The sequence below is a fragment of the Sorex fumeus genome, unplaced genomic scaffold (genome assembly GCF_029834395.1).
Source record: "Sorex fumeus unplaced genomic scaffold, SorFum_2.1 ptg000191l, whole genome shotgun sequence".
NCBI classification, from domain to species: domain Eukaryota; kingdom Metazoa; phylum Chordata; class Mammalia; order Eulipotyphla; family Soricidae; genus Sorex; species Sorex fumeus.
The window spans coordinates 816109-838436 of NW_026606248.1; the positions used below are offsets into that span (position 1 = coordinate 816109).

The window sequence follows — 22328 nt, forward strand, 5'->3', positions numbered from 1 at the left end:
TAATTACACTGCCTTAGGATAGTATTAAAACAATAGTTTTAATTATTTTTGGGGGTTACAAAAGTAACATGTCTTGTTAAGAAGGCGGAGTCTTTCTTCAAAACTTCAGCCATACAAATTAACCATCAACTGGGAGGTTAACCTGGAATAAGTCGTTTCTTCGTGTTTCTGGAGAAAGCAGTCGTAATTGGATGGAGTCCCCCTCCCTCTTATTACACTTATGGTAAACTGAGTGGTGCTTAGTTGTCGTCTTCATAAACTGTCTAGTGAACTGGAAGGAGAATGCAACCAGGATGGCGCATGGGCGGCGGGAGGTGTGGCTCCTCCGTGGTTTGGAAAACATTCGGAGTTTTAAACAGCAACACCTATAATTATGGAGGCGTCATCCCTTCCATAAAAAAAGAAAACAAAACAAAGAAAGCAAAGCCCTTCCACTAACAAGGTGTAGTCATAGCATGTGTTCAGCCTTCCCCAAACCTGTCTGGCATTCATTTGTTTCAGGAGTGTTGGAGAGTATCTTCCATCTTTCTCTGGGTACTCATAAAACAATACAAAGGTAAACAATTGGAGGGCAATTAGCAGACTCTTTGGGGGTAACAGGAGAGAGAAGTCACCCTGATAGTAATGTTAAGGGAATTAATCATGGTTTACATAGGAGATTTAGTGGCTTACTTTTGCAAGTGGCTGAAAAACAAGGAACTAATGAAGTTTACAAAATCTTTGGACAAGGAGACAGACTGACTGCTTCCAGGACTATCTGCTTAGCAGTTTGGTTCTGTAAAAATGATTGCAATATGCACTGCTGCCGGAGTTTGTGTGTGCTACCGATCATGTTTTTCAAATTTGAATGTGTGGGGGGCTCATTTGGGAGGTTTCGTTAAAATTCAGGGCTAGAGGGTATCCTGAGACTCTGCCCTTTGACACACCTTCCTGTGGTGCCCATGCTTTAGGTACACACATTCATTTATTTTATAGGTTTGGGGACCACATCCATCAGTGCTCAGGAGCTGTTCCCGACTCTGTGCTCAGGAGTGAACATTTGCGATGCTCAGGAGACAATGTGCATACTAGGAGCTTGAAAGAGCCACCCACTTGCAAAGCAGACTCCTTAACCCTTATATTATCTCTCTGCTTCAACATTTCATTTTTACAGGGCAAGACTAGATCTTTTTTGATGAAAGGTCATTTGGATATTTATAACATCATTCACATGCCATACAATATAAGCAGATGGACACAGGCAGACCACATGACTTTGTAGACCTTAGGGCCACTGGATAGTCCTCAACCTTGCTGTAAATTCTTCTGGTATTCAGATACACTTTACTGGTAGGATTGAGCCATCCACACTCCTTCCATGTATTTCCAAATTACCAACATGTTGCACTGTCAATGTGCTGGGCGTAGGGAACTAGATTCACGTTATTTATTTATTTATTTTGAGTAGAAATATTTGGTCTAATACCTTATTGTGCATTGCAGTTTATAGGAATTAGGATTGGCTGGGATCTTCAAGACAAAGAGCTCTATCATAGTTATCAACAGTCTCTTTTCACAGGACCAATTTAGAAAAACATGAAAATATTTGTAGGCCATGTTTATTTATGTTTATAGAACTGTGCCCTTTAAGAAAAAAGGCAGGAAATGCAAGCTCTAACCAAGGCTCCTCTCTGTGGTTAAAACTTCAGCATATGCACCATTGTCTCTGGTTTTAATACTGAACCTCTGAGAAAATCTTATGGGGGGAAGTCCTTTTCAAGCTGGGGTCTTCTACTGTTCAGTGACCAGCTCTTTAAGCCACTCAGTGTTTGGTGTGATTTGTCTCAGATCACCTGATAACTGTCTACTTGAAAACAGAAGACCTTGCTGATTTCTGGTGTGGACATACATGGGCTTCAGAACACAGAACAGCTCTTCTTGCCACTTACTGTGAAACATATGATCTTCATTAGCCAATTTTATCTTCTAGGAAGGAAACTTAGGAGAATAAGGCTTCATTTAGAGAAGAGTTTGTGCCCTTTGACTAACCTCACCCACCCACCCACCCACCACTCTTTACAATTCTCCTTGTCTTCCCCTAGCCCTCCCCACCTTTCTTCTCATTGTTTATTATCTCTTTTGATGTCTGATACACCTGGGGGAGAGAAATGGTTGGGTAGAGGACTAGACTTGGTCTTGACTCTCTGGGGTCCCTGTTTCCTACTGTGTGATCTGATATACTTGATGATACCCTGGGTTCTCCCAGGGTGGACTGCTTGTCACTTAAATTGCATTGGGAAATGTTGGATCATGTATTGATGAACTCTCTAAGCCTTTTTCTTGTGTCTTAGGTGCTCAGACAAACCTAGAAAACAATTCTCAGACCACAAGCATGCCACACACACATTCCGGCAGTTACTACTCTGTTTTATTTTTATTTATTCATTTAAACATTTTTGGGTCACAGCCGCCTATGCTCAGGGAATACTCCTGGCGCTGCACTCAGGAATTACTCTTGCCAGTGCTTGGAGGACCGTATGAGATGCTGGGGATCAAACTCAAATGGATTGTGTGCAAAGCAAACGCCCTACCCGCTGTACTATCATTTCAGTTATGCTACTCTTATGTTTTAAAACTAAGTTGTTGGGGGCATTTTGTTGTTGTTGTTTTAATTTTAGGCCACATCCAGCAATGCTTAGGGTTGTGCAGGAGGAATTACTCCTGGTGGTGCTTGGGGACCATGTGGGATGCCAGGTATCTAACTTGGGTTGACTGAGTGCAAGACGAGTGCCCTAACCACTGTACTATCTCCCCAGCTCCTAAAAAGTATCTTAAAACTTGAGGTTACTATCCCTTTCTAAACATAGGCAAACCAAAGACTTTGTTTTCATTGTGATTTATTAATTATTTATTTGGTTTGGGCTCTGTGATCAGGGATAACTCCTGGCAGGGTTTGGGGATCAAACCTGGGTTGGCTGCATGCAAGGAAGAGTCCCACCCATTATACTCTAGCTCCCGGCCTGGGCTTTATTTTTAACTGATGGAGGATTCTGCCTGTTTCTCATTTAAGTTAGGGATAAAAAAAGAAAAGTAGATTGATTTAAAGAAAATGTTTAGTACGATTACTATAATAGCTGTCCTCCAGTGAGATTTTATCCATGATTTTGGAGCTATTATGAAGATGTGTGAAAATAGGGTGGATGACAGCTGTAGTTTAAGAAACACGGAGTTAGGGGATTTCAAGTTTCTTTTTAATTCTAATATTATAAGAGCACGCAGGTATCTCACTGAGTGGTAAAAGTTCACTCCAGTTGTCCTGCAAAATGTGCATTGACACAGTGTTTGCAGAACAAAGTTGGTGTCTGGTGAACAGTTAACAGTACGTAATGGGGCATTGACATGTTCCGATCCCTTTGGGAGACTTTGGACATAGTTAAATTGTACTTAAATAATTTTGTGTTTACAATAGCTTTTTTCCTCCTGTTACTTAAAATATAATAAAATAGGAACAAGAACCTTGCCTTGGTGTAGTGGAAAATGAAATTAAGTGAGAAACATGTTTTAAGGGGGATTTCTATTTGTTTTACCACCAAAAGGTGGCGTCCTACCCCTATGACCTTTATTTAAAAACACTTCTTGCTTTAATTTAACAAAAAGAAACTTGAAGTTGATTACTGATCAAGAAATTAAAATGTGCTCCCTGTGAACCTAACGTGACAGTGTTGAAAATGAACGCTATGTTGAGCTGTAGTTAAGTTATACGCTAACGCAAGCCAAATGGACAGGGAGTTCTTTAATAAGGTGGCACATTACACAGTATTATATACAAAATTGAATACAATCTATCATGGGATTTACAACAAGGATTTCCTTTTGTCTGTAAAACTTGCTGCCAATCTGACTTTGGCCCCCACTTTCAGTGGAACACAGAATTTAAGGCAGTTAAAATGCAGAATAAGATCAGCCACAATCTAAAGAACACATTTTATGATGTCAATAATTATTTTAAAAACTCACCGTCCAATCTGAAAAAACAAATTCAGGGCATAAACTGTTCTTTACAAACATGAATAACGTATCACATTTAAATAAATTGCTATTCTCTCCAGAGTTATAATTCTGCAACCTGACATATACCATAAACATGTTTTATCTGGCAAAAATGTTTTAGAAAAAAATACCCACTAGACTACTTTGTACATTTCTATTTAATTTCATGTGAATTTGGCATTTAGAAATTTCAGTAATGTCAAAGTGTTGCTAAGAGTATTAACTGAGTTGGTATAAAGTTTTTATATCAGTGCTTAGGTCATAGTAAGTATGAAGTAAATATTAGCTATCACTGACAGCTCTAGACTGTGAGTACCTCAAGGGTAGGAGTTTTTTTTTTAAATCCTTAGACCATTTATTTTTAAATCCCATACAGACCATTACTACATGGTCTAGACCAAGTAGGTAGGTCATTAATGTCTCAATTCTTGTTGTGAACTACAAACAAGAAAAGAACCTCAAACTCAAGGAAATGAGAAGTTCTTATGAACTAAAACGTATTTTCTAAAAAATAGATTGTAGTTTTAAAGATCTGAAGCAAGAGTGCCAGGACAATTTTTACTGGAAAGCATGGAATCTGGTGCAGTACGTATTCAGCATGAGTTCTAGATCTCCTTTCACTGGCTTTATTCTGTGGTCAGAGTGAATGGCTTTGTTACTCTACTTGCCAAAACAGATTCAATTTTAAAGCTGGAATCTTAAGCTATCATGGAAATTGAGATTTAGAATTCTTCTGCAAATGAGTGTTTAATAACATTTGCAAAAAGATGTTCTACAGGGCCAGAGAGATAGTATTACAGGAATTAAGGTGCTTGTCTTGTACTCAGCTGACCCAGGTTCACTCCCCAGTACCACAAACGGTCTCCTGAGCACCACCTAGAGTGATCCCTGAGCAAAGAACCAGGAGTAAGCCCTGGGCACTATTTGGGTATAGCCCTAAAATAGAATAAATGCAAATAATAATAAGAATAGTTATTGTCTATAATAACTATACTGGTCTCAAGACCAAAAGAGACAGTACTTTCTCCTTTGCCCCCACACTTAAAAACTACTTTTAGGAACCTGTAGGGGTGACTTTCAATATATTTTCATAAAAAATTGGCCTTATGCACTGGCTAGCCAGTAACAGAAAATGCTGGCTTAGAAGTTTGGCAGTTTCTAGGGTTATAAGTCTGAAAAAAAATTATTTCTGTAGCAGTAACAATGACCTCGGAGAGTCCTCTCTCCTTCTAAGTCACATCTTGGAAACAAAAAAGGCTGCCCCCTTCTCTATGTTGTTCAACGCAAAAGAAAACACGAGTGACTTTTTAATATATGTGCGTGTTATTTCAAAACATTTCATTCAGGCTGCTAATTTACTCCTTCAAATTTCCAAATTCTATCGAAGTTCCAAGCAGTCAAAAAGTGAAAACTTCACCTTTTCAAAGAATTGGACAAAGCTTTTTCGCAGTGACTGATGTCTGGGAGAGCAGGTAATTTGTGTTGAACAACTGATTGACATGCTCGCCCCTGGGCGTTTTCCTGAGCGAAATCGTGGCAAGCGCACCGCTCCCCTGTGTAGCCACGTTCCCCAAAGCGGATCCAACTACACATTCCTGCAGTGGCTCTGACAAGGCTGGGGGAAAAGCTGCCTTATCCCGCGATACACTCCTCCGATTCAGGGTTGGGGGCGGGGTGGGGAGCAGGAACCCCTCGCGGGCGGGTTTCTGTTTCCTTGCAAACAGGGGTTTGTCCTTCTGTTGAACTTTCACCTCCCGAACTCGCCTTCTTTCATTGGACGAAGTGGAGAAAGAAACAGACCGAGGGAGGACGGGAGAGAAGGAGAAAGGGGATTGAAACCGTCTCCCCCACCTCCCCTTCCTTCAACTGTCACTGACGGCAAAAGCACTTTCACTTTTAACTGGAGAAACTCACATCCTTGCCTCTCGCTCCCCTTCCTCCTGTATTTTTAGCTCAGAAACCCAGTAGATAGCCGTCGCTTTCCCATCTCCGTCTCCAGTTGGCAACACTCTCGCCCTCGTCGTTCGCCGGGGACGGAGGGGCCCCCATCTCCGGAAAAGTCCCCACCTCCCCTCCTCCCTGCCCGACTCCTGATCTTCCTCGGCTGCCTTGCCCGGTCTCTCTTCTGCCAGGGACCGCTCTTAGCGGTCTTCGCCCTCTTCGCCGCATTCTCTCCCTTTCCCCAATCACACCAGACGCCCCTCACTCCTGCCTCTTGGGACGCCCCCCCCGCCCCGCCTCGCCCCCTCCCCTTGCACTGGCAACCGCATTTTCCCCTTTCTCCCCCCACCCCCTCTTTTTTTTTTTTTTGCTGCTTGCTTCGTTGTTTACCCAGCAGGTGGATGTGACGTCAGGGACGCACAACAGCAAAAAATAACAACATCTCCCTCCGCGACGTGTCGGCCTCTCGCGCGCGCCTTATTTATTTATTTGTTCCGGGAGGGGGAGGGGAGGGCGCGCCGGCAGCCGAGCGCCCGCGGGAGGGCGGCCGCGCTCGCACTCGGGGCGCGGGCCGCGGGGGCGGGGGGCCCGGGGGTGCGCGAGGCGGCGGGGACCCCGCGGGGGCGGGGGCCGGGCCGGCGGCCGGGCTCCGGGAAGCTAGTCCGGAGCGGAGGAATCTATTGTTATTTATTGTGTGGCGGCGGCACGCCGCGCTCGCGGAGGCCCGGCCCTCGCCCGGAGTGCGTGTGTGCGCGCGCGCGCGTGTGGGTGTGCGAGTGTGTGTGAGTGTGCGTGTGCGCGCGCGGGGGTGCGTGTGCGCGGGGGAGTGTGTGCGCGGGGGTGCGCGCGCGGGCGGGAGTGGGCGCGCGCGGGGAAAGGCCCGAAAACACCTTAGTTTGCACCGAGAGACCATTTGCAGCGGGTGAGTTTGTATTTTTCCATTTCTGCTCCACTTTTTTTTTCCCAAGCCGCCTCCTGTCTTGTTTCCGCCACTTTAAACAACAACAACAACCAAAAAAAAAAAAAAGGAAAAAGGAGAAAAAAAAGAAAAAAAACCCCAACTACTTTCCATCTCCAGGCTCCACGTGCATACGTCCCAGCCCTCCCCTCTCAGCCTCTCTCCCCCCGGGTCCCGGCCCAGGCTCGCGGCGGGGTGGGTGCTGCGGGACGGCGTGGGGTGGGGGCGGGGGCAGCGGGGGCACCCGCGGCGCTCGCTCTCGGCTCTATTTGCATAAGTCAGAAGGGAGGTGGCGGGAGGCGAGACCGCCGTCCTCGCGGCCCTTCGGTCCCTGCGCTGCGCTCTCGCGGCCCCGCGGGCAGAGATCGATGAGCACCGGCCGTCGGTCACAACTTTCGGGGTCCGGCGTCGGGGTGCCCGCTGACTTGCGGGGCGGGCGCGGGCCCCCGGGGCGGGTCCGGGGCGGGAGGGCGGGGGGCGCGCGCTGGGCGCCTCGGGAGCCCGAAGTTTGGACTTGAAGCAAACTTTTCCCCCCTTGCTCTCCGCGAGTGTGTGACCCCCTCGTTGTCCTCAGGCTGCAGCGCGGTCCGCGGTGGAATGACCGGGGACGCCGCTGGCACCCCGGGCCCTGCGCTAGGGGCTACCCCCGTGCCCCTCACCGGCGGCGGGGGCACTTTCCCGCCGTACCCGGAGCCCAGAGAAACACGTACCCCGCGCGCTGCAGGCTGCGGCCGCGTCCCCACGCTCCTGCGCGGGCGACACTGGCCGCCCCGCAACAGCCTCGGCCCCTGCGCGGATGGGAGTCGCCGCGCCCAGCTCCCACGTCGCGCACCTCGTACTTTCTGGTCCTCCCGACCCCCCCGCCCCGGTTAAGCCTGGGCCCCCCGGGGTTGGCGGGGATGTCTTCACCAAGCCCCATCAGTCCCAACGCGCGCTCGCGTCGCCGCGTCCCCTTGGCCCCGGCCGGGCGGTGGCCGCCGGCCCCCTGCCCGCTCGCCGCCGTCCTGCCGCGCCCCTCCGCGCTCCATCCGTGCCCACCGAGGAGACTCCGCCGAGTCGGCTCGCGGGGGCCGGGCGCCCGGGGAGGAGACCCCGGCGGAGGCGGCGGCGGCGGCGGCGGCGGCGGCGGCGCGCTGGGAGCCGCGGAGTTTGCCAGTCGCGCCGGGGTCGCGGCCGTTCGCAGCCTCCGCCTCCCCGCGCCCCAGCCTCCCACCCCCTCCTCCCCGGTACCGTCGCGCTCGGAAACTTTGATTCCTTCTTCTGTGGGGCCCTCGGCGAGTCCCCCTCCCCACCTGTTGTGAGCTCCGCCTCGGTCCCCGGAGACTGGCGGCGACACACGCGGGCGCCTGGGAGCACCGCGCCCAGAAACAAAGTCGCGTGCCCCCCTCCCAAGTGTTTGCTTCGAAGTCGCTGTCTGCAGCTTCTCCCCCCCCCACCCGCGGCCCCCCATCCCTGCGCAGCTCCCGCCCCCTAGGAGAATAAGGACTAAATAAACAGTTGTAACTCCAAACCTTGCGCCCGCGGTCGTATCCCGAGCCCACCTCCCTCCCCTTTTCCTCCCCCCTCCTTTTTTTTTTTTTTTTTTTTTTTTGTTGTTGCAACTTTGTAGGATCCTGGGGAAGGTGCTGAGACTTTGGCTCTGGCCGATCTCCCCGTCTCGGATCCTTGCAGGGTTTCCCTGAGCCACATCCTCTCTCCCTCCGAGCGCACTCGCGGTCCTCCGAGCCGGTCGCTGCTTCTGTCTTGGTACCCCCCAGCCTGCTCACTCACTCGTCCCGCTCCCCACCCCACCCCCCGCCACTTCTCCCCCACCTGCACCGGGCCGACTTGCTGAGGGTCGCCCCGATTTCTTGTCGACCGCAGAACCCGAAAGTTTGCCAGAGGAAGAGAGCGCGTGGCGGGCCAGGGCAGCGGCAGCCGCGCTGGGGACCATGGTGCTGCCGGCGCCTCCTCCGCGGGCGTGAAGGCGGCGTTCCCACTCCCTCCCCGGACTCGACGGGTAAGTCAGGGTGGCCGTGGGCGCCCGGGCGAGGAGGGGGGTGGGTGCGCAGGGTGCGGGACGCCCCGGAGCTCTCGGCTGCACCCGGGGGCTCTCCGTGGCCAAGCGCTGGCTGGAGCGGCGCGAGCGCAGCGACGAGGCGCCCGGAGCCAGGAGTGTGCCCACCCTCCAGCCAGTAGGTGCTTCGAAATACTGGACATTCTCCTTTACCTCCCCCCCCCCCATTTCTTTCCTAAACCCGAAAATCTGGAGATCAAAGTTCAGCGTGCACTGGTAAAGTGCTGTGATAAAATACGGTGACATCCCTTGTCCCCCTTCTCACCCTACTCCCCCTTTATAACTATTAATTATTTCCAAGTCATTGTGTTCAAATACTCTTGCCGGGCTTATTACAAAGTGTATTGATTTAGGCTGGGCTCATCCTAAACGTTCATTTTAATTCATTTTCCTTTTGCTCGAACAGAAACCCCGAAATGAAACTTACTTCTTCCTCTTCCCAACCCTTCCCCACCCCCCAGCCCTCATCTGTGAGGCTGAGGCAGAATAATGAAATTAATATAAGCATTTCATTTGGTTGCATTTGAGCTTCTCCAGCCCAGTTCGGAGGGTCTGGCGGTGCGCTCACGTCTGGTCCCAGGTATTTTCTAAGTTTGGATTTCCCTTCCCTTTTTGTTGCTGCCCTTTTAAGCAGGAATGCCGCAGGGCACTCTGGATTCCCTTTGAAAGAATCTATACATTGAAACCCTCTACACTTTACCTTGGATTATCCGTAGCCTTCAGACTTTGGGCTTCCACAATAGCTGAGTTGAGAAGACCTGAAAGAAGGAGTTTTTCTACTGCTGAAAATAATATCGAGGAATCCATAAAAATTTTGATTCAACATCCCCCACTGCCCTCACCCCAGTCGTTTTTCCACAATGAGAATCTCTTTTGGAGGGTGCGGGTGGGGGGGGGGGGATGTCTTAAGTGGAATTTGGAGAGAAATACTAAGATTTCAGGTGCTTTCTATTCAGGGACAGTCTGCATAATTGAGACACAGTGTCAAATCTTTTAAAGAATTCCACTGGAGTTTTTATTCTTAAAGTGGAAATACCCATCTATTTGAGTCCAGGAAGAGAAAACTGGGCTCCCAGATTCAGATTTGGATCTGATTTTTCCCCTCCCTCTGTGAATTTTCTCCTTAAAATATCCCATAATTAAAGAGCATTACAAATATATAAAAAGGAATTCAACTAGTTCCCATTCCAAAGGTGTCAGCTAAAATCTGATTGTAAAGGGGGTGGGGGGTTAACATCGTGCCACTGCCTGCCTTTCCCCCTCTTAGACTTTGGATTAGTCATTGTATGAGAGAAAAGGGGGGAAATCAATTTTTTTTAAAGTAAAGTAAACAGCCTCCAACTGCTGAACCTTGACAACCCAAATTAAGGAAGCAGGAGAGATCAAACAGAACTGCTGCTGGGTTGTTGTCAGGAGCGCTACATGGAGAACCCTGGACTATTCGCTCAAGCAGCAAAGCTATATATTCACTAATGCAGAAATGGACCATTGCAAATGCTGATCTTTGTTGCAAGCGGAGTCTCACTTGGAAGCAAGGCAGTACCAGCCCCTTTTCTAGCTAGCATTTGAGTTTCTTATGGATATTAAGTTTCTAAATATAGTTATTTTTAAATGCATTCTTCTTTATGAAGAGAATACACCCAAAAGGCATTCAAAGAATATTAAGTCTTCCAGGGGCTGTCTAGCTACCCAGAACAGCATGGAATTCTTTTTACCAACATTAGACTCCTACACTAGAGTTAGATAACGTTTTCTCACATCAAGCTTAGAAGATCTGCCTTGTCAGGGAAGCCAAGGTTTTGTATGTGAGAGTTTAAATCTGATGTGAAGCTAAAAAAAAAAAAAAATCCCTGGTGATGAAGTTTTGTGTCAGCCCACTCTTGGAATTTAAAAAGGCGAGAGGGAGCATTCTCCAGATTAGACATAACCTCTTTTTTTAGATTGACATTCAGCATGACCACGTTGCTACTTTTATTCAAGTTCTTTATAACTTGTCCTTGCTTGTTGTCTAGGAAAATTCAACTGCTTTGCATTTTTAAAGGGAATAGTAACGTAATTGCTTTAGCATTTTGTTTTCACAGGTTTATCAAAGTATAATGAAAGAAACATCAACTATTCAAAGTAACTGTCTCGATCTAAGGGTTATATTGCTGGAGCTATCTATAAGATTTTGTGGTGATATTTAAGTCCTGCAGTATAAACTGTGTAACACTTCTGCTTTTTTTTTTTGCTACAAACTCTCCCCAAGTTAAATGCCATTTTTAATTAAGAAGAACAAAGTAGGGAATAGGATAAGTATACTAAGCAGAATAGAAATAATTGTCATTTGAATAATGTATTTTTAATTAATAAATGTTGATCATTTTAGTAAGCACTTTATATTTTTGTGTGTGTGTTTTGTAACCTTGGTGCCACTGTTTCAAAGTCTGTGGCTTTTATTGGCTAGACTGTTTATTGTATAATTAAACAATGTAAGTTAAACATACACATAGATGCTGTTAGGTAATTTTCTGCAATATGTAATGTTTTTCAAAAAGCTATAAATATTTTCTAGTTAAATCATTTGTACCAAGAATAACAAAAGTTAACTGGGTTAATATTGAGCTTGGGTATGGTTTTCTGTTACTAAGTTTTTCTTTGCTTCTCTTAAGCTACCCCGCGGTCTTGTATTTTTGCATTCTTAGGTTCTGTTGTAGGGTATGTCTGTTTTCAGCAGTTATTTAACAGAAAAATTTATTTTTTCTTAAATAAATATACTAAGCATGTCCAATATTAAATTAAGAAATAGAAGGGAAAATACAGCAGATGTGACAAGTTCTTTGAACCTAGCTTCCTCCCTTACAGCCAGTCTTATTGTGCTATTTATTTTGTTTTCATGTGTTTCCAAGACTCAAACTGAATTTTGTAATGTTACCCTGTAAGATTGCACATGCAAAAAAGTATATGTATTCCACATCAGGTATCACAGTCCCAACTGTATTTCACTGGCAATGCCTAGAGTATATATAGGGCATTGTAAGAGCTCTATCTTTTAAAAATAATTTTAAGCTTGCGTTAATAAAATTTAAATGGATTGCAGCTTGTCAGAAAATAGTCTAAATTTTGTTTATGATTCAGTTACTTTAAGGTACTTACATTAAAGAAACTCATTTAACCCCTGACTGAAGAGCATTAAGTGGGGAGGGAAGCCCTCCAAAGAGCTCCCACTGCCCTTTGCTCTCCTGATAATCTTAAATTACTACAATTTAATTGCAACTTCAAGGCACTGAGCATGAGCTGCTTCTCTCTGGCCAAGAAATGGATTCCAGAGCATAGCTAGGTTTGCACAGGTGTTATTTTTGTTTGGTTTAAAATAATTTTTTTTTGCAAGGGCTTTTACTTTTCCTTTTCTTATCTTGCCTGTTAGGTGTCATTCTCTTTTTATGGAATTCAGTCATAGAAAATACCATTTTGCTAAGTCAGCAGCATTGTCCTTCTGGAGTATTTAAAGGTCTCAAGCAAGTAGGGGTTTGTTTTCTGAAGAAAATAATCTTAAGAGGTAGTATTGTATAGACAGGTGAACTTCGTATATGAGCCAGCATATACCATATACATCTACTATTTGCATGGAATTTTTTTTTCTTGAGTTGATGGTACTAAGTCCCACCAGGTGATAAAACTCTCAGTTTGTGAGTCAAGTCAGCAAGCAAGTGAGTTTGCAACTGGGCCTGTGAGTTTCAGAAAATTGGAACTTCCTACGTTGGACTGCAAGTCTCTTTGCCATACGTATGTTGTCCAAGGGACCTTTTTAAAAGTGGATTTTAAAAAATAGTTTTCTTTCATGGTACACAGATGAATTAATATGAGAGGTTACCAAAGGTTGGCATATCAACGAGTCATTGAGATGAGAGGAATTCCTGGAACAGGGGTGGACTTGTCCAAAAGGGGGTCTCCAAGTGCTTGACATTTTGGTCTTCTTTTAAAAGCCTCTCCACCCCCAACCCTGAGACTCACGTAGTTTATTTCACTGTACGTGTGACAGTGTAGTTAATGGAAGTTAAGCAGATTTGGCCTTGCCACCCACCTAAAAATAAATGTTGCAAGGAACATTTGATTTCAAGAAGGGCTTTGGTTTTGCATCTCATAGGTAATGTTCTTGCAATTATGGCTCTAAGGCTGGTATTCTGGAAAGAGGAAGTACAGTAGAGTGAAAGGCATAGCAGTTGGGAAAGATAATTAGACAGTGTTCTTTGTTTCTTCAACAAATTATTCTTATTAATTACAGACAGTTTGTGCTAAGGCATTTTGGGGGCCTTATTTAGAAGTCAGCTCCCAGTCAATGAGACGAGTGTACAAGAAGCAGCATCCTTTTTGCTTGCTCTGATTTTCCCAGTCCTGAAATCCAGTGACCGAATTAGCTTATGGATGTCTCCACAAGGCTTGCTTTTTTTTTTAAATCTCTGATGCCATTTTAAAAGGAGGTGCCCTGCCTTATGCATAACAAATGTTTGTTTAGTGGTTGTTTTATGGGACTTAAAGTCAGAACAGCATTTCTTACCTAGCTAGCCAAGAGGAGGATGAGCTTCCTGAAGGAGAGAGAGCGTGGTTCCCTGCAAGTGTAAGTGAGGCTTTCCTTATACTCCTCCCCAAGATATCTTGATTTTAAAAAAGTAGAAGGGGCTCAATTTAGCGCCTTGATATTTGCAATTAAGTCATAGTAATTTCAGATGATTGAGAGTATAAAGGGCAGTAGGAGCTTTTTCAGTGGTCGCATCTTGCTGCTTAAAGCTGCTCAGTCATGGGGTTAAATTAGTTTCTTCAATCTGAGTACTTAGAGTAACTAAATTGTAAACAAAATTTAGATTAGATACTGACAACTAATAATCTATTCAAATTACATTAAAGTATCTGGGCAAAAATTTAATTAAAGACAGAAGTACTGTCAAGCCCTGTAAATATCTTGACAGGTCTACTCAAATGGAACTGATATCACGAAATATTTACATATGTCTGGTGTGTTCGGGAACATTTCAGCAGTGCCTGTACAAAGCTAATTGTGCTTTCTTTCCAAATCACATTTATAATAAAAATAGGTTTTATTGATTTGTGTGTATTGTGTGCGTGTGTGTTTAAAGGACCATGACATTGTAAAAATTGTGTTGGGCACTTTGTTTACTGTGTAGTTCCTTCTTAGAACCTGACGGTGATAGTTTTATATCCTTCAACTGCTAATTCAAACAAATAGCTGACAGGGGGAATCATTGGTTAGAAAGCGTGTGTTAATTCTGTTTCCTTGAAATACTTTGAAGATATCAGAGGTGTTATAGGACAGCAATTTACTGAGAGGAAAAATGGATCTAAGCATGGCGTTATTGGACCTGGGTTACACTGAGAAGAATTAATACACTAAGAATCGGGTGGATATTTTCCCCACAATTTTTTATTTGGTTGTTAAGCTGTTTATCAGTAACAGGTAGATAGAACATTTCCATTTTACTAGGTTCTCTGGTTTTTTAGTTTTTGTGTGTATGTGTTCCAGTTTATTTGCTGGAAAAATAATAATTCCAGCATCAAACTCAAACTGAATTCCTGAGGTTGATTTCGCTTCCTCCTGGCTCTGCAATTGAGTCATAATCTGACTTTCCCTTCTTTAGGCTTTCCTTTGTGAGTTGGGAAGAGTATTTGAAAATACTTTCTTGGAGCTTACTGATCGAACCACACAATTGATTGGATTTTAAAAGATGTTCCTGGTGCTCTCAGAACAGGAACTATAGCTCTTGGGGAGGGTATGGTGAAATTTTGCTTGAGTTTCTCCAGTCCCAGAGCCTTTCAGAGGTGCTGTCCTGCAAATTGGTAAGCTCAGAATGGGAACTCCTATACTCAGGTGTGATGCTCAGGTGTGAAGCGGAAGGAAGTTGTGGTTGGTTTGTGTTTCTAAAGGACTGAGTTCCCTTGTTCATTTGCTTTCTGGTCCTGTGGTCCTTTCTTTTCATCTCTCTTCCTCCTCTCTCCTCTATTCAGTCCCCCCTCCCCCCACTCCCCATCTCTCTCTCTCTCTCTCTCTCCCTTCCTTTCCTCTTTTACCTTGTTCTCTCTCTGTAGATTTATGAAAATACAGATTCTTGGATCTGATTTTTTTTCTGACTGGTGTGAGAATGTACATTTTAAACCAGTTTCTAGTCATATTGACTCACGAAACAGAAACTCATGGACCAATCTTACAGTGTTAGAGATGATGGAACTGAAATCTTATTACCTTCACTTTGAATTTACTGTTATTTTTGTTTCATCTTGATCCCACTCTATTTCATTTTAATGCATTTAGATTTCTATTAAGAATCAATACTGGTGACTTCTAAGTATGCACCAATATGAGATCCACAGTGGAGCTGATGCCAAGCTTGAATGTAGCTCTGCTGTTCTTTGGCGTGCCATGTCAGGGTGGAGCTGCCTTTGCATTTTTGCAGAGTCCCCTACGTAATTCTGATGCCCACCGAAGTGGGAGCCGTGACTTCTCAGTTATCAGAGTTGGATGAAAGCCTGTGACTCTTCTCAAGGGTCCATCATCTGCTTGAACTTTGTAAACCTAAAAGAAGGATACAGTTTCCCTTTTCAGAAACAAACACAAAAAGAAACATTAGATACTTAGAGAAATAGAGGCAGAACAAGAGCCTCACAGTTCCACAAATTGGTGGAAGGGACCTGGGACATTGCTGGTTTTCACCAAGTCCCAGACATTTCCTTTCAAATTATGCCGTGCTTGCATCCATGTTTCCAATGGGCGTTGTTAGACTGTAGCTACCAATTAGTGTCAAATGGCTTTCTGGAATTCTTTTTCTCTGAGTATTTCATCTTAATTTTAAAATCTGAACTGTTTTCTTATTAGAGTAACACTGCTGCTGCAAGTATTTTGATCTTTCCTAGGTGTTTGGGGAAATTCTTTATCATTGTCCGTATGTGACGGGGCATGCAGGGCTATTGATGAAAATAGCTTCGCCAAGGATGCCATACAAATAAAGCAAGCAGAACCCTAAGAAGAATACATCCTCCAAGATTATGAGATAAAGGAAGATAAAATGCTATGGAGGCTTGTTTAAATATTCAGGTCTTCAGCTAAAGATCTAACCACAGAGATCAAAAGAGATATTTAAATAAAAGTTGTATATTTTGGGGTCTGTATTAATAATGTACCTTTTGAAGTTGCCTAGCAATAAAGTGTCCAGAATGCTCTCACCTAAATTAAAAAAAAAATCATAATCATTTTTATTTGACTTCGGGTGTGGATTGACTTTAATCGATGCCAAAACATTGGCAGTTATTTTATATTTAGGACTTTACAATTGCTTCATTTCTAGGTTTGGGTAACATTTGCAATATTCCTGTAACAAAGTCCTTGTATTTCTGTTCAGACCCTGAAGCACTTAAAAAAATTTCTCTGATGGGCCAAGTTTTAAAACTAGAGCGTCTCTCCCCTTAAATAGAGGATTTCTAGAAGAGTTGAAAAATGGTTCTGATTGGAAAAATAGAAGTTGTGGCCAGAGAGGATATATAGTTGCCGCTGCCACCTACTGTCACCGGGTTGATGAAATCTACAGGAGGCGCTTAAATCATTTCACCTTGTTTGTGGAAAGGATATTAACCATTTCATTAAGAAAGGTTAAGTAATTACCTGGTCGATCATTAAAGAATCCATGACAGATCCATTTTAGCGATGTATCATAGAAATTCTCTAATTGAAAGTTTTCTGCACCTAATTATTTCGCAAGAAGGCAGTTGATCCTTTAGAAAGATGGGGCACCTTTGTAAAAAGTTGCTGTCCACCAGCCACGTCAACGGTTTTGGAGGAAACAGTCTATCCAAGTGAGAACTGGTGCAGTCTGGGTTTTCGCTCTTGGCCCCCCCTTGCGAGGCGTGTTGCTGCAGAGCTGCTGTTTTGCATGTCGTCTCTGGGTTTAGCAAGGGTTCAGCGGCTCCGGCGTGTTCATCTTATTTTCTAAATAATGGCTTTTGTTGCACTGTGATGCATGTTGACAGTAAATGTGCAGCTATAACTTTGGTAAGCTTACAACAAATTCTTATGCTTGTAGAAGCAAGTCATCATCCTTGCCGCTGACTGGTGTGCCTCTCTCTGGTCTCTGTCCTTATGGCGATGGCATCACAGGCATAACATATTCCAGGGTGGGGTAGAAACGGGAGTGCAGGGGAAATAAACTCCCATCTGGCAAAAATTTACTTCTCTGATAGAACTTTGTCCTGAAATTATATACAAGGTGTGCTTGTAGTTCATAGTCGCTGAACATTGATTTGCAGCAATTCAAAATTAAAAAGAGAATTCATTTATGTGCTTATTTTTGTTACTATCTTTCTAACTCGGAAGCAGGACGCATCTCTTGCACTAACTATAGAAATGGCATCTGTGTCAGAGATGGCTTTCTTGTAGCAGAGGACTGAGGGGAAAGAATTATTCAATAGTGAACAGTTTGAAAACAGTGCATATAGATTTTTATATCGGGTGGTGGGTTTCTGGTATTTTAACTAGTGCCCCATTTGAAGAAAATGTGACACTTTAGCCTTAAGCGCTTCACTCTTTCGCATTGAGAACAACTTTCGAGAAATCCAGCAGATATTTACCAAGATATTATTTAAAAACTTTGTGTTTGCATCTCCCTGATTTTATTACGAAACATGTAGGAGAGAAGAAAGGGAATAAAGAATAAATTCAGAGTACCCGGGCACTTAAAACTTGGATTTACATAGAACCCACTCTGGCCCCATGCTAAAGAGACCCCTCGTATAATTCTCGCTCATCTTATCCCATCTCGTCGCCCTGGATATGACCTTTGCTTTCGGCTGGCTATGTGTCATTTCATGGAATTCTTCGTGTCTGTAATATATACATACAGACATACATTCCCCCAGACATGGGTTTGTTTTTCTCGCAAGTTCAGAATTTATATACATGGTTTCTTTATGTATTACTTAGTAGCCTCTTTTTTTTTTCCTGGTAGGGGTTTGGTAAAATTAGTAAAAATTTTCCTTGTAGATGCAGGTCGCTATATGTTAATTCATTTTTCTATGTGAACCCTTTGACGCTGGGTTTTAATTCAAGACAACTTTTTTACATTTGAACTTAAACTCTAGCAGCATAATGTGGTACCATACGTTGAAAATTTAATGTGAAACTGTCAGTACTATAATTCAAACTTTATTTGCCATGAGGTTGTTGTTGTTGTTGTTGTTGTTGTTGTTATTGTTGTTGTTGATGTTGTTGTTTTGGTGGGGGAGACCTTAAAGTCAACCCATATACCAAAGAATGTGATTTTAAAATAATATATCAATTGAGTTATCTCTTACATATAAGGGGGAGAAAGAAAAAAAAACAGGCAAAGCCTGCATTTCAAGGAGCCTAGCCATTTTCTCATTCTTATTTAAAGACTTGGCTTAAAACTTAACAGTTACATATGCAGGGTAGCAAGTTAAGAAGCGATGTTTAATTAACAGGCGCTTTATACTTCTGTATCCTTGTTATGATATAGCACCTTGTTCTTCAGTGTAGAAAGTGATTTCTGCATATTTTAAAGGACTGGCATCTTTATGGTAAGAAAGCCATATAAATAAAGATATACTTAGATGAAAATCGGAACATGTTTTTAAAATAGTGTGTGTCTACTTTCAGCTCTGTTATCAAACTTGCTGCATAAGCCGGAGTTGATGCTCTGTGATTATGCTAATGACCAAAGGAATCGATGATGCGCGACTAGATGAAATCAGTGGTATAATCGGAGAGACTTATCAGGTTTTTTGTCATTAAATATTAGTGATAAATAATACACTGTTCATTTCGAGTAGATGGAACGTATTTAATTCTGACGTAGGGAGTTTCGATTTAGTCAGGCTCATTGCTGAATGAAATGATAATCTTTTGTAATTTAAAAGGACAGATAAAAGGCATTGTGTCAGCATGCTCAACAGACTCAGGCCGTAGAGGTGTTTATATTGACCAATCAGAAAAGGTTGGAGAACTTTTTTCCCTTCCTAGACAACTTGGACATTTGTACCAATGCTTTATTAGGAATATCAGATACTCAGTAAATAGCACAGTGTCCAGAGATGTTAAACAAAATGAGTCTAATGGTAGATAGCATTTCCCTGAAGACTGGAGAAAAGTAAAACAAAGGGGAAATGTTTGGACAACACTCTTTTTAAAAGACTGGTGTGTGTTAAAAAGGGACCATTAGAGTCAGTGCTGCCCATAAAACAATGACTTTTATTTTTTAAAAAACTGAGTTTCTCATTACAAATAAAGTTATACCCGGTAATGGTTTATTTAAAGTAGAAGCAATACTTGTAACTTAGCATCTTTTTTCTAGGTTCTCGAAACTGTGTGGGAGAATACTGACACTGCCTTCTTTGTTGCAAGGGGGTTTCTAATGCGATTCTCCCTAAAAGACATTACTCCCTGGATGGAATTCAGCAGTTGTTTTACTACTGCACAGTACCAAGTGACAAGAGAGAAAAGGAGTAATTAGCTTTGCTTTATAGGATGTAAAGAAAGAGTGAAGTTTGTAAAAGAAGAAAATCAGATGGAAGTCAGCTATGATGTATTTTTCAACAAAGGCATTGTAACCGTGATTCCCGTGAAAGAACATTCTCCCTCCCTGATTGGGACCAGCCATGTGCCACTATCTTCCTGTCCACTGCCCTGCCCATCCTTGTGGACTCTTACCAGCAATACCATCTGCTGTCCAGTAGTGGCCTTCGTGGTAAGGCAGGCCAATTGGGTCAACTTCTGTGATCTGGCAGATGTCCACTGGGAGCTCAGATCAGGCCAGGCTCATTTTTATGTGTGTCCCAAGCCAAGATTTCAACTTGGTGAAAGGCTGTGGAATTTATTTCCCAGAGTGCTGCCCAAACTCTTTTCTTCTTTTCTCCAACTGCCTCCTTGGGCTGAGATGATTGCTTAATGCTCTTAATTATGCTGGATCCCTCTGTATTTTCGAACACCTGTGTGTAATTCAGATCATGGGTGGTCACAGAGCCTGGCTCGCCTAACAGCTTCTCTTTTCAAATGGGGAAATCCCAAGGAGCCTGACCAGGCTCTGTGCGTGAAGGGGCTGAGTGGAGGCTTAGGGAGAATGTTTTCCTTGAACTCTCATTGTGCCACGCGAAAGTATCCTTATCCCCGGGGTTTGGGGGTGGCGGGGGAGGGAGTTCTTAGAGAGGAGCTCAGAAGTAATGGTTTACAAAATAAATTCACATTCATCACAAAATAGGATACTCACTTTAGAATACAGCTTGGAGGTTTCTTATAAAGCCAAGCATTTTCTTTCTCATTTGACCTAGCACTCACGCTCCTTGGTATTTACCCACAGGAGTTGAAAATGTTCGTCCACGCAGAAATCTGCCCATGGATTTTTATAGCAGCTTTATTCATAACTACCAAACCTTGGAAGTGACTAGATGTCTGCCAGAAGGTGAATGTGTATGTAACTGTCGTCTGTCCAGACAATGCAATATTATTTGACATCAAAAAGAAATGTGCTGTCAAGCCATGAAAAGATGGAGGAGTCTTAAAGACATATTTCTAAGTGAGAAATATCCCATCTGTATGACCCCAACTGCATGATATTCTAGAAAAGGTAGATCTGTGGAGTTAGCAAAAAAGATTAGTGTTTGCCAGAGGGTGGGGAAATGAGAATCAATAGGCGAGAACATAGAGTATTTTTAAGGCAGGGAGAATACTTTGTATGATGCCATGTTGGTGGATACATGTCATATTAGCTTTGTCAAAGTCCAGAGAATGTACTCCACTTAGAGTGAAATAGAATGTTGTAGACTCTGGCCTTTGGGTGATTAGGACGGTTAGTTTCATCTGCTGTAACAAAATACCACCCTGGTGGGATGTTTGTAATGGGAAGGCTGAATATGTTAGGGGCCAATGGGTTAATGGGATATCTATGTACCGCCTCTTATTTTTGTGTGAGTTTAAAAGTGCTTTAAAAATATTAATAAGAAAAATATTTCTGGGTTGTAAGATATCCATAACCACCATCCATATACATCCTTTTTAAATCATAGAGTTGACCCTTTAACAGCATGAATTTGGATGGGTCCACTTAATCACAGATTTTTTTTTTCGCTCTTAGGGTCACATCTGGCGATGCACAGGGGTTACTCCTGGCTCTGCACTCAGTACTCAGTACTGGCCGTACTCAGGGGACCATATGGGATGCTGGGAATCTAACCCGGGTTGGCCGCATGCAAGGCAAACGCCCTATCAGCTGTGCTATCGCTCCAGCCCCATATCCTTTCCTTTTTATCAGGAGGCTTGCACCCAGACAGTGTTCAGGAGATCTGGGGTCCATTCTCAGTAATATTTGACTGGAAGTTTCAGTTCTCAGACTGATGAGATGGTGCTTGGGTCCAGCGATGCTTGGGTGCTCTGCCCAGTGGTGCTCAAAGAGCCCTGCATGCAGTGCCAGAGATCAAAGACAGGGCCTGGTGAATAGAGGCATGCGCTCTGCTCTTTGATCTGTCTCCCCATCTTTTCACAGATTATTTTTCAAATTCTCTTCCTCAACATGACGATGACAATTTTGAAGATTCACCCACTTAAAATTTTCTTAACATTTTCTGTTATAAGAATGCAGTGCATCATACTTATGGCATACGTTTGTCTCAGTTGACTGTTGTGGTATCAGACTCCCAGTTGGCAGCAGGCTATTATATTTTTACTGAATCAAAAATTATACGTGGATTTTCAACTACATGGGGAGGGGGGATGGTCAGTGCCCTTAATCCCTAATTTAGGGTTCAAGTATATAATCTGAGTATCCAGGCTTTCTGTGAAAGCAAGGAAGAAGGCAGAGGTCAGTTTGCTTTTGAGGGCTGTAGCGATAGCACAGAGGGTAGGGCATTTGCCTTGCACATGGCCAACCCGGGTTCGATTCCCAGCATCCTATATGGTCCCCTGAGCACCGCAAGGAGTAATTCCTGAGTGCAAAGCCAGGAGTAACCCCTGTGCATTGCCAGGTGTGACCCAAAAAGCAAAAAAAAATTTTTTTCTTTTGAGCTTTAGGGTATCAGTAGAAGAATCGCTTGGGCTCTCCTTACAGTGGAGACTTGTAAGCCCTGCAGAGGATTGGTGATGATCTGATCGAAGCCACCTCTTTGTCCCTGGCAACTGGAATCAAATCCACCCTGCTCCCTACAATTATGTTCAAGCCTTTGTGTCTGTTTAGCTACTCCTATGCATTGCACATATGAGTTATAGATTTAAAGATGAATCTATTCAAACATAATTCAAGAAAATAATTGTAGAAGCCAGGATAGATAGTACAGTGGTTAAGGTGGCATTCCGAGCAT

At 43.7% G+C, this 22328-nt stretch overlaps 1 protein-coding gene across 7 annotated transcripts in view; it reads left to right on the top strand.

Annotated features, from left to right (window-relative positions):
* Positions 1-6691: 6691 nt before the first annotated feature.
* Positions 6692-22328, top strand: part of FOXP1 (forkhead box P1) — a 683259-nt gene continuing 667622 nt past the window's right edge. For all 7 annotated transcript variants that reach the window (XM_056108027.1, XM_056108026.1, XM_056108028.1 and 4 more), the window contains exons 1-2: positions 6692-6892; positions 8792-8927. The gene's annotated coding sequence lies outside the window, so the exon portion shown is untranslated. The remainder of the gene's footprint in view (positions 6893-8791; positions 8928-22328) is intronic.